A 12,784-nucleotide genomic window follows, 5' to 3' on the forward strand; every position below is an offset into this window, starting at 1 on the left:
GAAACCCATAACTCTATATGTCATATGTGATATATTGTACTTTTGAAACCATTAGCACAGGTGAGGACAGGCTCAGCCCAGGAATAAGTGGACCCTGATAATAACTAGGTCCCGGCATCAGAAGATCTCTCATTCTGAATGAAACTGTATTAGGCTGCTCTTGCATTGCTTTACAGAACTATTTGAGATTGGGTAATTTATAAAGAGGTTTAATTGGCTCACAGTACTGCAGGCTTTATGGGAAGCATGGTGTTGGCATCTGCTTGGCTCCTGATGAAGCCCCAGGGAGCTTTTACTCATGGCTGTAGGTGAAGCAGGGCAAGCACATCACATAGCAGAAACAAGAGAGAGTGAGGGGGTGGGGGTGCCATACACTTTTAACAACCAGATCTGGAGAGAACTCACTCACTACCACAAGGACATTGCCAAGGCGTGAGGGATCCACCCCTGTGACCCAAACAGCTCCCACCAGGCCCCACCTCCAACACTGGGGATTACATTTTGACATGAGATTTGGGCAAGTATGAATGTCCAAACTATATCAGGACTCTCCAAGTTCCTTTATGTCCAGAATCAGGAGGAGCAGGGTCTCCTGAGAGAATGACAGAATGATTGGTCATCAGAGCTGTGTGGTGCTCTTCAGAGTGCTCCAGTTGTCCCTCGGGCCCGGCTAGTTCAGCTTCCATGGGGACAGCTTTCTAATCAACCTTATATTCCCATCAATTCTTTTACTAAATCACAGTGGCTTAAGTATCCTATTATCTTAATTCCTTTGCCTCTGAAAAAAATGACTAATTAACTGAATGAGTAACTCATTTAATAAAATTTAGGCATTAAACAATTTCCTTGGTTCACCATTTTTAAATTACTTACTATGTGACAGTCACTGCACTGGCCTACGAGGATGCAAACATGCATAGAACAAAGCCCTCAACCTCAAGAAGCTCAAAATGTAATATAAAGACAAATAATAAACAATCAATTAGAAGAACATGTGAAGGGTACAGTAAGAGAAGTATTTTCAGGATACAATGGGCTTGGCATAAATGTTAGGAAGCCGAGTAAAGATAAAACTACTATTTATTGACCACCTGTGTAATTTTCATACCACCTTTAACAACAGCGATTATTGAATCCATTTCAGAGACAAGGACACCAAGAGTTAAGGGGCTGGTGACATTTTTAAATTCAGTTGTCTAGCCAACAGCAAGGCTAAGAAAAGCCCCCGTGTCGGTCAAAATTCACTGCTTCAAGATCACTTAGTGTCTGCTTGGCAGAAAGAAGCTCAGAACCTTACATCTGAACTCAATTAAACCTCATGTGTTTCCTCTGCAGTGACTTCTACATCTGCCACCAGATAATTCCTGAAAAGTCCATTAACATCCATAGGAAGGGGCATTACATTTTTTTCAAGCACTCCATTATGAGTATTGGTATTATATCATATTTATGCCTTCTCTTGCCAAGTATATTAAATTTGACACATTTACTGTACATTTTTATTCCTTCTCTAGATCTGATTGAAACAGAGGGGTTTTCTCTAATTAGTTTATATATTAGAATTTATGTACCATTCTGGAACTACCCACAGACCTATCGGTGTTACAGGTGGAGTATAAATGCTAGCCATTATCATGATAAAACACCAAGAAACACTTAGGCAATGTAAAGTTATAATTTGAAGAGTTTATAGAAGAATCGAAAATAATTCAAACCATGAAAGATTCCAGTATTAGCAGCCTCTGGGATGTTCTCAGTAACACATAATGCTTTGTATATTTCTACCCTAGCTGTCCTTCTACATAACTCTATTTCAACAGGCAAAAGCAATTAAAGTTAGTATTTTGGAACTTAATTCATCTTCTTTGCTATTCGTCCCTCTCGTCTTCACACTACATCCAATATGTCATTAGCACACACCACTCAATGCCCTGGCCTGGAGCAAGCCTCAGCAGAGCTGAAGAGAGAGAAAGAATTTCTAGGAGGGAGGGCCACTTACCAATAGAGTGTGAAGGACTTTGCACCAAGACGCAAGGATCCCAGACTGCCTGTGCTTTCTGGCATTTGAAGGTGTGTATAGTAGAAACTTAGCCACAAACACAAGTGTGCATTCTCTAATAAGAGCCATGATCATCAAAGAAGTAGAAAGCTGGCGCTTGGTTAAAGGAGGGGGCTCTATGAGATGCTGAAACAGACTGCTTTCAGCTCTTTATAAAAGCCTCGGCAGGGCCAGATGGAAGGAAATTACTCTTGTGGCTATATCAGGGCTTTTTCTCATGTTTATGGAGTAATACGTTGCACATGCAAACAGAAATAGGCTTCTACAGCAGGAACCCTGTAACGCTGACATGGGTGTTGGAGGAGAGAACTATTTTTTTTTTTTTTTTTTTTTTTGAGGCGGAGTCTCGCTCTGTAGCCCAGGCTGGAGTGCAGTGGCGCGATCTGGGCTCACTGTAAGCTCCGCCTCCCGGGTTCCCGCCATTCTCCCGCCTCAGCCTCCGGAGTAGCTGGGACTAAAGGCGCCCACCACCACGCCGGGTAATTTTTTGTATTTTTAGTAAAGACGGGGTTTCACCGTGTTAGCCAGGATGGTCTCCATCTCCTGACCTCATGATCCGCCCGCCTCGGCCTCCCAGAGTGCTGGGATTACAGGCGTGAGCCACAGCGCCCGGCCGGAGGCGAGAACAATTTTACTTGGTTTAACTTACCTGAGCGCCAGAATATTCACTGTAATAGGTATGTTCTAACAAGCCAAACTAGCTACATATTTAATTCCTAGAGAGAGTGATCTTGTTTTCACATTATTCTCAAGTGATGTCAAGTATACAAATCTTAAATGTGCAGCTTGGTTCATTTTTCCATATATATACTGCCACCTTCTTAAAAATATATATTTTCTTAAGCCCCAATGTGTCTCTAGCTCCTCTTTCTGGAGGGATTCTTTACTGTATGATTGCATAAAGTTGATCTTTTTTTGATTAGTAATCTCACATTCAAAAATGGTATCTAGAAAGAATAATAAAAAGTAAATATAATCCTGATCTTTTAAAAATTTTAAGTCATTCTATAGCTATTTGTTACCAGGAAACGCATAGCCACTCAGTTAGGGTTACAAAGGGAAGCATAGTCTGAATTCTCGTCGGTCGGCCTTTCTTTTGTTGTGCTGTTGTTTGTTTTCATTTACCTGAAGTTAAAAAGCAGGGAACAAAGTTTTCAGCGAAACCGGTAAGTTTCAGAGGTTTAAGGAGAAGCAACAATAAATGCAAAAACTCCATGTGACACTGGTCTTTGTGCCCTTGTGTCTTACTGAATTACAAAGGTGACGTATTAGTCTCTTACTTAGTGCTGCTGTTATTCTCTCATCTTTCACAGACAAAATTAAAAACTCATAACTAAGCTGAAAGCAGCTTCATGCTCTAATACCTCTCCAGATTCATGTATCCTCTTAATGCACCCACATACATTCTCTCAAAAACTATACTTTAGTCAACCTGATCTGCATTTTTTTCTCTCCAGCCCCCAGACAGAGTCTTTCTCTGTTGCCCAGGCAGGAGTGCAGTGGCGTGATCTCAGCTCACTGCAACCTCCACCTCCTGAGTTCAAGCAATTCTCCTGCCTCAGCCTCCCGAGTAGCTGGGATTACAGGCATGTGCCACCACGCCCTGCTAATTTTTGTATGTTTAGTAGACATGGGGTTTCACAATGTTGGCCAGGCTGGCCTCGAACTCCTGACCTCGTGATCCACCCGGCTTGGCCTCCCAAAGTGCTGGGGGGGTTACAGGCATGAGCCACAGCACCCAGCCAACCTGATCTTCTTTTACTTCCTCAGACAGTATGTTCTTTCTCGTTTCCAGGCCACTATGCACACACTTTTCTCCACCCTGTTCATTTCCCCCTCCTCTTTGCTTAGTTGGCTTTATCACATCTTAGCTTACAAGTCCTTCCTTTGAGAAATTCTCCCTTCTGGTTGGTTGTTTTTGGCTTGTCTAATCATTCCTAGCACATACTAGGCTCTAAGTAAATTTTTGATAAATAAAAGAAAATTGGCAGGTATAAAATAACGTGGGAAAGAGAAGTGCAGATAATAAGTCTGGATTTTTTAAAATTATTTTTAGAAAGAAGGAATGCTAAGATTGAAAACTTAGCAGACGTAAAAAAGCTTTTTATAGTTTTCATTCTGCTTTTTCAGCTATTTTCTCCCTCTGAGGACCACCCTCTGAACTCCAATAAATCAATACAGTGTCCCATTTCCTCACCATTCAACAAAGATATGCTGTGCATTCCTGGACTTGGCACTGATCTAGAGGTTGGGGATACAGCAGTGAACAAGAGAGATGAAACGCACCCCATCATGGAGCTTAGACATGGGGAAAAGAAGAGACAATGACCAAGTGCATAGTTTCAGATAGGGGTAAAAGTTATGAAATAAAGCAGTGAGGGGAAGAAAATATGATTGATATGGAGTCACTTGGGTCACTTTTAACAAGGAGATTAAAGAAGGCCCTTCTGAGGAGGGGCCAACTGATCAAAGACTTGAATCATGTAAGAGCATGAGCCATGCAAATATTTGGAAGAAAGCATTCCAGGAATAGGGAACAGCAAAAGCAAAAGCTGTGAGAGAAGAATGAGGTGTATGGGTGCATCAGAGTGCTATGAGAAACAGAGCAATATTATAAATAGGTTTTATGTATAATAATATATATAAAACCTATGTGTAATAGTGTTCTACTTACATATTGCACGTGCTCTCTCTCTCTCTCTCTGTATATATATATAGATATACATACAATGGTGCAAGCCAATTCCTTGAAAGAAATCAATTGCTCTCTCTATCATTCACATTTAATACATACACACATATGTGTATATATATATATATGTGTGTGTGTGTATGTGTGTATATATATATATGTATATATATATGAAGAGATCATAACCACTATGGGAAAGACTAGTGAAGGATGAGTATGCAGGGGCACACACACACATATATGTGTGTGTGTGTATGAAATGTGAATAGAGATTGATTTCTTGCAAGGAATTGGCTTGCACCATTGTACATGTATATAAATATATATATATATATAGAGAGAGAGAGAGAGGGAGTGCAATATGTAAATAGAATATTTTACATAGGTTATATATATATGTAATTATACATAAAACCTATGTATAATATTGCTCTGTTTCTCATAGCACTCTGATTATTAGTTTATATATATATATATAGAGAGAGAGAGAGTGCAATATATAAATAGAATAATATTTTACATAGGTTTTATATGTATATAATTACACATAAAACCTATGTATAATATTGCTCCATTTCTCATACAACTCTGATTATTAGTTTATATATACATATATGTGTATATATATGTGTGTCTATATATGTGTATATATATGTGTGTGTGTACATATATGTGTATATATGTGTGTGTGCCTATATGTGTATATATATATGTGTGTGTGTATATATATATATATATATATAGAGAGAGAGAGAGAGAGAGAGAGAGATTGATTTATTCCAAGGAATTGGCTTGCATTAGGGCCTGGCTAGGTGAGTCTGGAATCTATAAGGAAGACCATCAGGAAACTCTCTGGCAGGAGCTGACTGTAGTTTACAAGTGGAAGTTCCTCTTCTTACAGAAACCTCAGCTCTGCCCTTAAAGCCTTTCATCTGATTGAATCAGGGCCACACAGATTATCAAGGTTAATATGCCTTACTTTAACCCAACTGATTGTAGATGTTAATCACATCTACAAAATACCTTCATAACAACACCTGAAATGTTGTTTGAGTAAATGTGTAAAAGCTATAGCCTAGCCAAGCTGTCATACAAAATCACAATGGGATGATGTATACCAGGAAGAACAGTAAAAGGACCTGTAATATCAGTGAAGCAAGCCAGGAAGAATCACGAGATGAGATAGAAAAGGTGTATAGGGGCAAGATTATGGACTGCCTTGAAGGCTATGGTAGGGAGTTCATATATTGGGAAAATGTTGGATTTCAAGAGGTTTCACAGTCTATTAAATGTTAAATTTTTAGGCCAAGAGCAGTGGCTCATGCCTGTAATCCCAGCACTTTGAGAGGCTGAGGCAAAAAGATCACTTGAGGACAGGAGTTCGAGACCAGCCTGGCCAACATGGAGAAATCCCATCTTTACTAAAAACGCAAAAATTAGCCAGGTGTGGTGGTGTGTGCCTGTAATCCCAGCTACTCAGGAGGCTGAGGCAGGAGAATCACATGAACCCAGAAGGTGGAGGTTGCAGTGAGCCAAGATCTCACCACTGCACTCCAGCCTGGGCGATAGAATGAGACTCTGTCTCAAAAAAAAAAAAAAAAAATAGATTTTAAAAAGATTGCTGTGGCTGTAATGAGAAAAATAGAAAAATAGCTTCTGACAGACAAAGTACTTAGAAGACTATTGCTTTGGTCTATGGTACAAATGTGGATGGTTTGGATTAGGGTGGTAGAGATGGAGGTAGGAGTATATTATTTCCAGGATATAATTTGAAGGTAGAGACAACAAGATTTACTGATAGATTTGTTGTGCTAAGTAAAGAGGAAAAATAAAGAAGCAAGGATGACGTCCAGATTTGGGGCCCAAGTAATTAGAATGAAGAGATCAGGAAAGACTAGTGAAGGATGAGTATGCAGGGGCATCAGAGGCTGCGTTTTTGATATATTAATTTGAGATGCCTTTTAAGCACCCAGCTAGTAATGTTAAGTCGGTAGTTTGGTATATGATTATGAAGTTTAGGAAGGGTGGTGGTGGGAGGTGAATGTAGGATTATCAGCAAATTCTAAGCCATGAGACCCTCTAAGAATAGAAGGAGAACCTAGCAAAGGAGGCTGCTAAGGAACAAAGAAGGAGAGAGAAGAGTCAGGGGGGTATGCGCCCAGGAAGCTAAGTGGAGAAATGGTCCATGAAGGAATAACAAACTGTACAAACACCAAGACATTAATATATTTCTAAACTGGCTGACAACTGTTATGACTCAGACTAAAACAGCTCAAAAGTGTGATAGGCCACAAAAAAACTGGGGTAGGCTGAAAACCTTTAGTGGGTATATCCTTCACACCAAAACATCCCTTTCATCACTATATCCATTGCTATTACTTTTCCCTAGCTTGTCTCCTCCCAGCCTAAAACCTCTATTATCTCTATTCTTCTTTAAACACTATAAAAATAATAAATAAAATTCAGTTGGGTGCCGTGGCTCATGCCTGTAATCCCAGCACTTTGAGAGGCCGCTGGAGGATTGCTTAAGCCCAGGAGTTTGAGATTAGTTTGGGTAACATAGAAAGACCTCCATCTCTACAAAAAATTTTAAAAATTAGCCAGGTGTGGTGGCGTGTACCTGTAGTCCTAGCTATGGTTGAGGTGGGAGGATCACTTGAGCCCAGGAAATCAAGGCTTCAGTGAGCTATGATTGCACCATTGCACTTCAGCCTGATATATAGATAGATGATAGATGATAGATAGATAGATAGATAGATAGATAGATAGATAGATATAGATATAGATATAGATATCTACAAGCAGAAAATCCCTTTAAGCCCTATCAGGAAATCAGGCATCTACTCAATTTATTATTAACTCTACCTCTATCTGTGATTTTTATGTATGGAAGAGAAAGCTGGGGAAGCCTGAAATCTGGGCAGATTGAGAATGGACCCACTGATGGTGGTAAGGAAGAAGAGTAGAAATGCATGTTGTTATGGGGTGGATAGTGTGAGACACAAGGGAAACTACATAGAAAATGTGTGTTAAATATATGTAAGCAGCACGCAAACATAAATCAATGTTGTAATTCTACTACAGTGAGCTCTGCAGCAGATTCTCACCTCATTGACACAGGGCTACCTAATGATCATATTTACAATGCCTTATGTAGTACTTGGCACACTCTATGCTCTCAATGTTTTTCAGATAAATTAGTGAAGGCTTTGGCATGGTAAGAAGCACACCATTTGGGAGCTGCAAGGCCTCTTACAGACGATCTGGTGCAACTCCTTTCTTTTATAATTACAGAAAATTGGTCTTAGAGAAATGACATAATTTGTGCAATGCCATCTAGTAATACTGAAAGAAGACAAACTTTATAAAATTTGACTACAGAAGTGGCTTAGCTGTTCAACAACAAGTATTTGTGGAAATTAATTATGACATCTGACACCTGAAAAAATGCCTCTTAAAATTTTGAATTGATTAAAAAGAATAAACCAGATTGTATAACCTGACTTTCAGATCCAAGACTGAGGCAGTTTGAATTGAAAGAGGCCCACAGGAAATAGTTTTCTGATAAAAAATAAAGATGGGAAAGGGGATCGATTTCTTAAAACTTTAGATTATTAGAAATGAGAATATGATAGAAAAGCCAAAGAGATAGAGGGAAATAAAAGGTTTTTTTTTTTTTTTCAGCAGTAGTGATTCAAGACAGTGTGAGCTAAGGCCTTTGTCAAAAGTTCCAAAACATATTTTCCATGTATATGTACATACCTATTATATCTGTCCCTGAGATATGAGCTATGTATTATTATTCAGACTACTAAACTTAAACTTCAGGGTCTTCCTCTGGAAAGCTGGAAAAAAATAATGGTATCCACTGGTGAGGACTGAATGTGATAATCTAGGCGAAGTACTTTATTTCTGCAGATCTCACTCTAGGTAACATTGTAAACAACAATAAGCAAAAAGCAGCTGGCTGCAGTGGAAAGAATATGGGCATAGACCCTGGCATCCTACCACCTGGGTTCCCATGTTATCTCTGCTTCACCAAGTAACTGTACATGTGTCATGTTCGGTCTTTGAAGTTCAGTTTTTCATATGAAATATGGGTATGGTAATGACTAAATCCCAGATTTTCTGCAGGAATTGATAAAATATATGTAAAAGAAACTAGCGTCTAGTTATTCTTTGTCTGTTGTCTCCTCTGTCACCCCATTTGTGTCCCTCCCTGATCCTCCTAGTCCCCTTTGTCCTGGCGGATCACCCATGCCTTATTCCCAAATGGCCTGCCCCTTAAGAGATCATTCAAAACCTCCTCAAATATATGGGCTAAAAACACTCTAATATGTTATTTCTCCCCTCAGGTTCGCATTTTAATGGCAATCCTTGAAAACCTAAAAGCCTTAGAAACCAGAAGAAATCAATGTTTAATGATGGAACTTGAAACATTATGACAAAGGAGAAGGAGCTGAAAGGAATTTTTAGACATCACTGAGTGCAACCCATTCATCTTCTGCATGAGCAAACTTAGAAGGAGAGAGAGAAACGACAGGTGTCACACTACAGCCCCAGGTCAGTAACTCAGTCAGGGATTCAGGTTAACAGACTCATAACAGGATGCTCTGCCTAACGTGCCATTTGTTTTGAGGGAAGACTCAGCAGTAGCTACGTTACTATCAGCAGCTAAGATTTGCTGTCCTGTCTACCCAATGCTCGTATCCAATAGCAGCTGGATCAGTTCCTGAGCTCAGCACTCTGCTGAGCCTCTCATCCTAGAGAGCAGTATACTAAATTGATATTTAGCACCTAAAAATAGCAAGGACACTGGCAATGCCTTACTAGGAGAATACTCACTAATCAATTACTGTCAAACAATTATGCCTTCTTCTGGGACCATCCTGTTGCAAGAAAGGATTAATTGGTTTTATTTATTTATTTATTTTTTATTTATTTTTGAGACAGAGTCTTGCTCTGTCACCCAGGCTGAAGTGCAGTGGTGCAATCTCAGCTCACTTCAACATCCCCCTCCCAGGTTCAAGCGATTCTCCTGCCTCAGCATCCCGAGTAGCTGGGATTACAGGCACATGCCACCATGCCTGGCTAATTTTGTATTTTTAGTAGAGATGGGGTTTCACCATGTTGGCCAGGCTGTTCTTGAACTCCTGACCTCAGGTGATCCACCTGCCTCGGCCTCCCAAAGTGCTGGGATTACAGGCGTGAGCCACCACGCCCGGCCGAGCTTTATTTTTATTTTACCCCATTCTGAAGAGGCAGCCGAACTTTAAAAGCAAATATTTTAAAAAAGGAAGAAAGAGACGTAGCAAGTGTCTACTATATTTTTTCCCCATCCCAAGTTAGCTCAGAGGTTGGAAAAGACTGTCTTCCCTCTAATTATAGGCCTTATGTTAACTTAGAAATTTGGACTTTAGTTTCTAATGGTGAGAGAGAAAATAAAAGATGCCAGGAACCTGCTGGGTTCTGTGGCATGTGTTTGTAATCTCAGATATTTGGGAGGTTCACGTGGGAGGGTGGAAGGCTGAGGTGGTAGGATGGCTTGAGGTCAAGAGTTACCAGTCTAGGCAACATAGTGACCTCATCTGTACAAAGTAGGAAACATTAGCTGGGCTGTAATCCAGCTAGTCAGAAGGTTGAGCCCAGGAGTTCGAGGCTGCAGTGCGGTATCATTGCTCCACTGCACTTTAGCCAAAGTGACAGAGCAAGATAAAAATTTAAAAAATGCCAAGAACCTAGAAATCACCTGTATTTTGGAGGGCTTATTTAGAAAACTATGGAATGTATATGGCACATATAACCTACAAAATGATATAATTTTGCCTGAGTTAAACCTCTTCTTTCAAGTCATATAGCTGCCCTTCAGCCCTGACCCTCAATTTGTCATCTCTCAGACCTTGATTTTTGTAAAGCTTTAGGTATTTGGCAATATAAGTTTCGTCCTCCTTTAAACAACTAAGAAAGCCATTCTGGGTAACCAATTCTTTTGTAAAGGACCAATTCCAAACAAAGGAAGGGGGAGAGGAAAAAAGATGAGGTAAGATAATGAATTATTTTAAATTATAAGGCCAAGAATGGGAGAGGGGACATAGGAGTGGTATCATAGAAACAGTAAAAGGAAAGTGGGAAGATCATATTTCAAAGACATAAAAAAAGTGTAAAGATGATGAGAGAAACTGTAATAAAATTGTCAAAGGAAGATCAGAGACAAGGCAAGCTAAACGAGTTAAATAAAAAATAGAATTTGCATAAGAAGGGACTTAAAAGACTTGAAAAAATACAAAGTAAAAGATCTAATAAAGGTTATTGGAAAACAAATGAACATGGCAACGACAAGGTTCTGCAAAGAACAATAAATGCATTACAGATTATAAAAGTACTGCGAGAAAAACATCAGAGAGAAACTGCATGGCGAATTAAAAAAAAAATCAGAGGAACCAAGAAGATGAAGACAAAAAGGATAAAAGTGTTGAGGAAGTGACAGATATTAAGACAATACACAGAAGGCATGCGAGCACTACTCACACACTACTTTAAAAAAAAAAAATCAGAGGAACCAAAAGATGAAGACAAAAAGGATAAAAGTGTTTAGGAAGTGACAGATATTAAGACAATACACAGACGGCATGAGAGCACTACTCACAGCATAGAAGAGCAAAAGTGGGTGATGGGTGTAAGGAAAATGTAAACTGCAAATAGGCTGAGTTTTGATTTTGTTTTTAAATCTACTGCAAAAGCATTTGATATTGCTTGAATGAGCATCAACAGGATGATAAAAGTATTCTTAAACTGTAATTAAGAGTTATTTATACATAAAAGCAGCTATTGCAATATTAGAAAATTTATGTCAGGGACCCTTATATCACCATAAATATCCAACGAGATGATTCTGCCTGCATTCACAATTTAGCTACGTTATCAACCTCCCTGAAGAGGAGCAAAAGAAAATGGTTGTGAACTTTTTCTTTACACATATGACATGAGTTTTAGGACATTTCAAAGAACAGGACTGAGTTCTAAGTACATTGCTATCAAAAATATGGTAGCACGTTCTCTTCTACACCATCCTTCCTCCAACTCCAAGACCCAAGTAAAATTATAAAGTCTGAAGAATTGCCTGCTCCACAATGCTCAGACATCCCTGTCTCATGTACCATGAGCGTTGACACCTATTGATCCAGGGTCTTTCTCTGGTACCCTTTACTTTGGACAATGCCCACATCAGTGCAGCATATCAGACTTCAAAAGTGTAGGCCATTGCTTCCAGACAGAATGCGAATTCTCTCTTCAATTAACAATGGGTGGAGAACTCTCTTGATTCCACCATCTGATGGCCTTCTCATTATATTTTAAGAATCTTCTAAGTTTATAGTATTATGGAATTCTAGATTGGAAAGAGACTGGGAATATCAAATAATCCACACTATTATTTCACAAATGTGGAGAGATCAAGGCCAACAGTGGTGAAGTGACTTTCTTAATCCAAAAGGTGACACTCGTATATCAGAACCTCTCCTGGGTGCCCTATGAGAAAAATACATTTTATTTAGATAGATTATACAAAAAAATCTCTTAAAACTGTCATAGGAGAGTAAAGGAATTGACATAAAAATTAAGCAGATATAAAATATTTGGCTTATGGAAAATCAAACATATTTCATTGCACTAAGCGAGTAGCTCCCAAACTTTCTTGATCTTCAGTGCTCACAATGTCTCAATAATTTTTTATAGCATACTTGGGCAAAAATAAAGACCTAACAGTTCAGTTTATTAAAGTAGATCCAAACACCTTAGCAAGTATTTATGTCTTAACAACTTATTAGCACTCCAAAAATATAATACGTAAAATAAAAATATATTCTTATTTCATTCTTATCCCCAAAACTGTAGTCACCTCTTATCCACAGTTACACTTTCTGCAGTTTCAGTTAACGCCATCAGCTGTGATCTAAAAACATTACAGTATTTTGAGAGAAAGAGGAGAAAACATTTTCACATAATTTGCATTACAGTATGTTGTCATAATTGTT

The 12,784-nt window shown here is 39.0% G+C and overlaps 1 long non-coding RNA gene across 1 annotated transcript in view; it reads left to right on the plus strand.

The window, feature by feature from the left end:
• Window positions 1-1,896: 1,896 nt before the first annotated feature.
• Window positions 1,897-12,784, plus strand: part of LOC115836294 — a 38,712-nt gene continuing 27,824 nt past the window's right edge. The window contains exons 1-2 of the long non-coding RNA XR_004031240.1: window positions 1,897-2,070; window positions 9,107-9,314. This is a non-coding gene — a long non-coding RNA (uncharacterized LOC115836294). The remainder of the gene's footprint in view (window positions 2,071-9,106; window positions 9,315-12,784) is intronic.

The sequence above is a fragment of the Nomascus leucogenys genome, chromosome 8 (genome assembly GCF_006542625.1).
Source record: "Nomascus leucogenys isolate Asia chromosome 8, Asia_NLE_v1, whole genome shotgun sequence".
NCBI lineage: Eukaryota > Metazoa > Chordata > Mammalia > Primates > Hylobatidae > Nomascus > Nomascus leucogenys.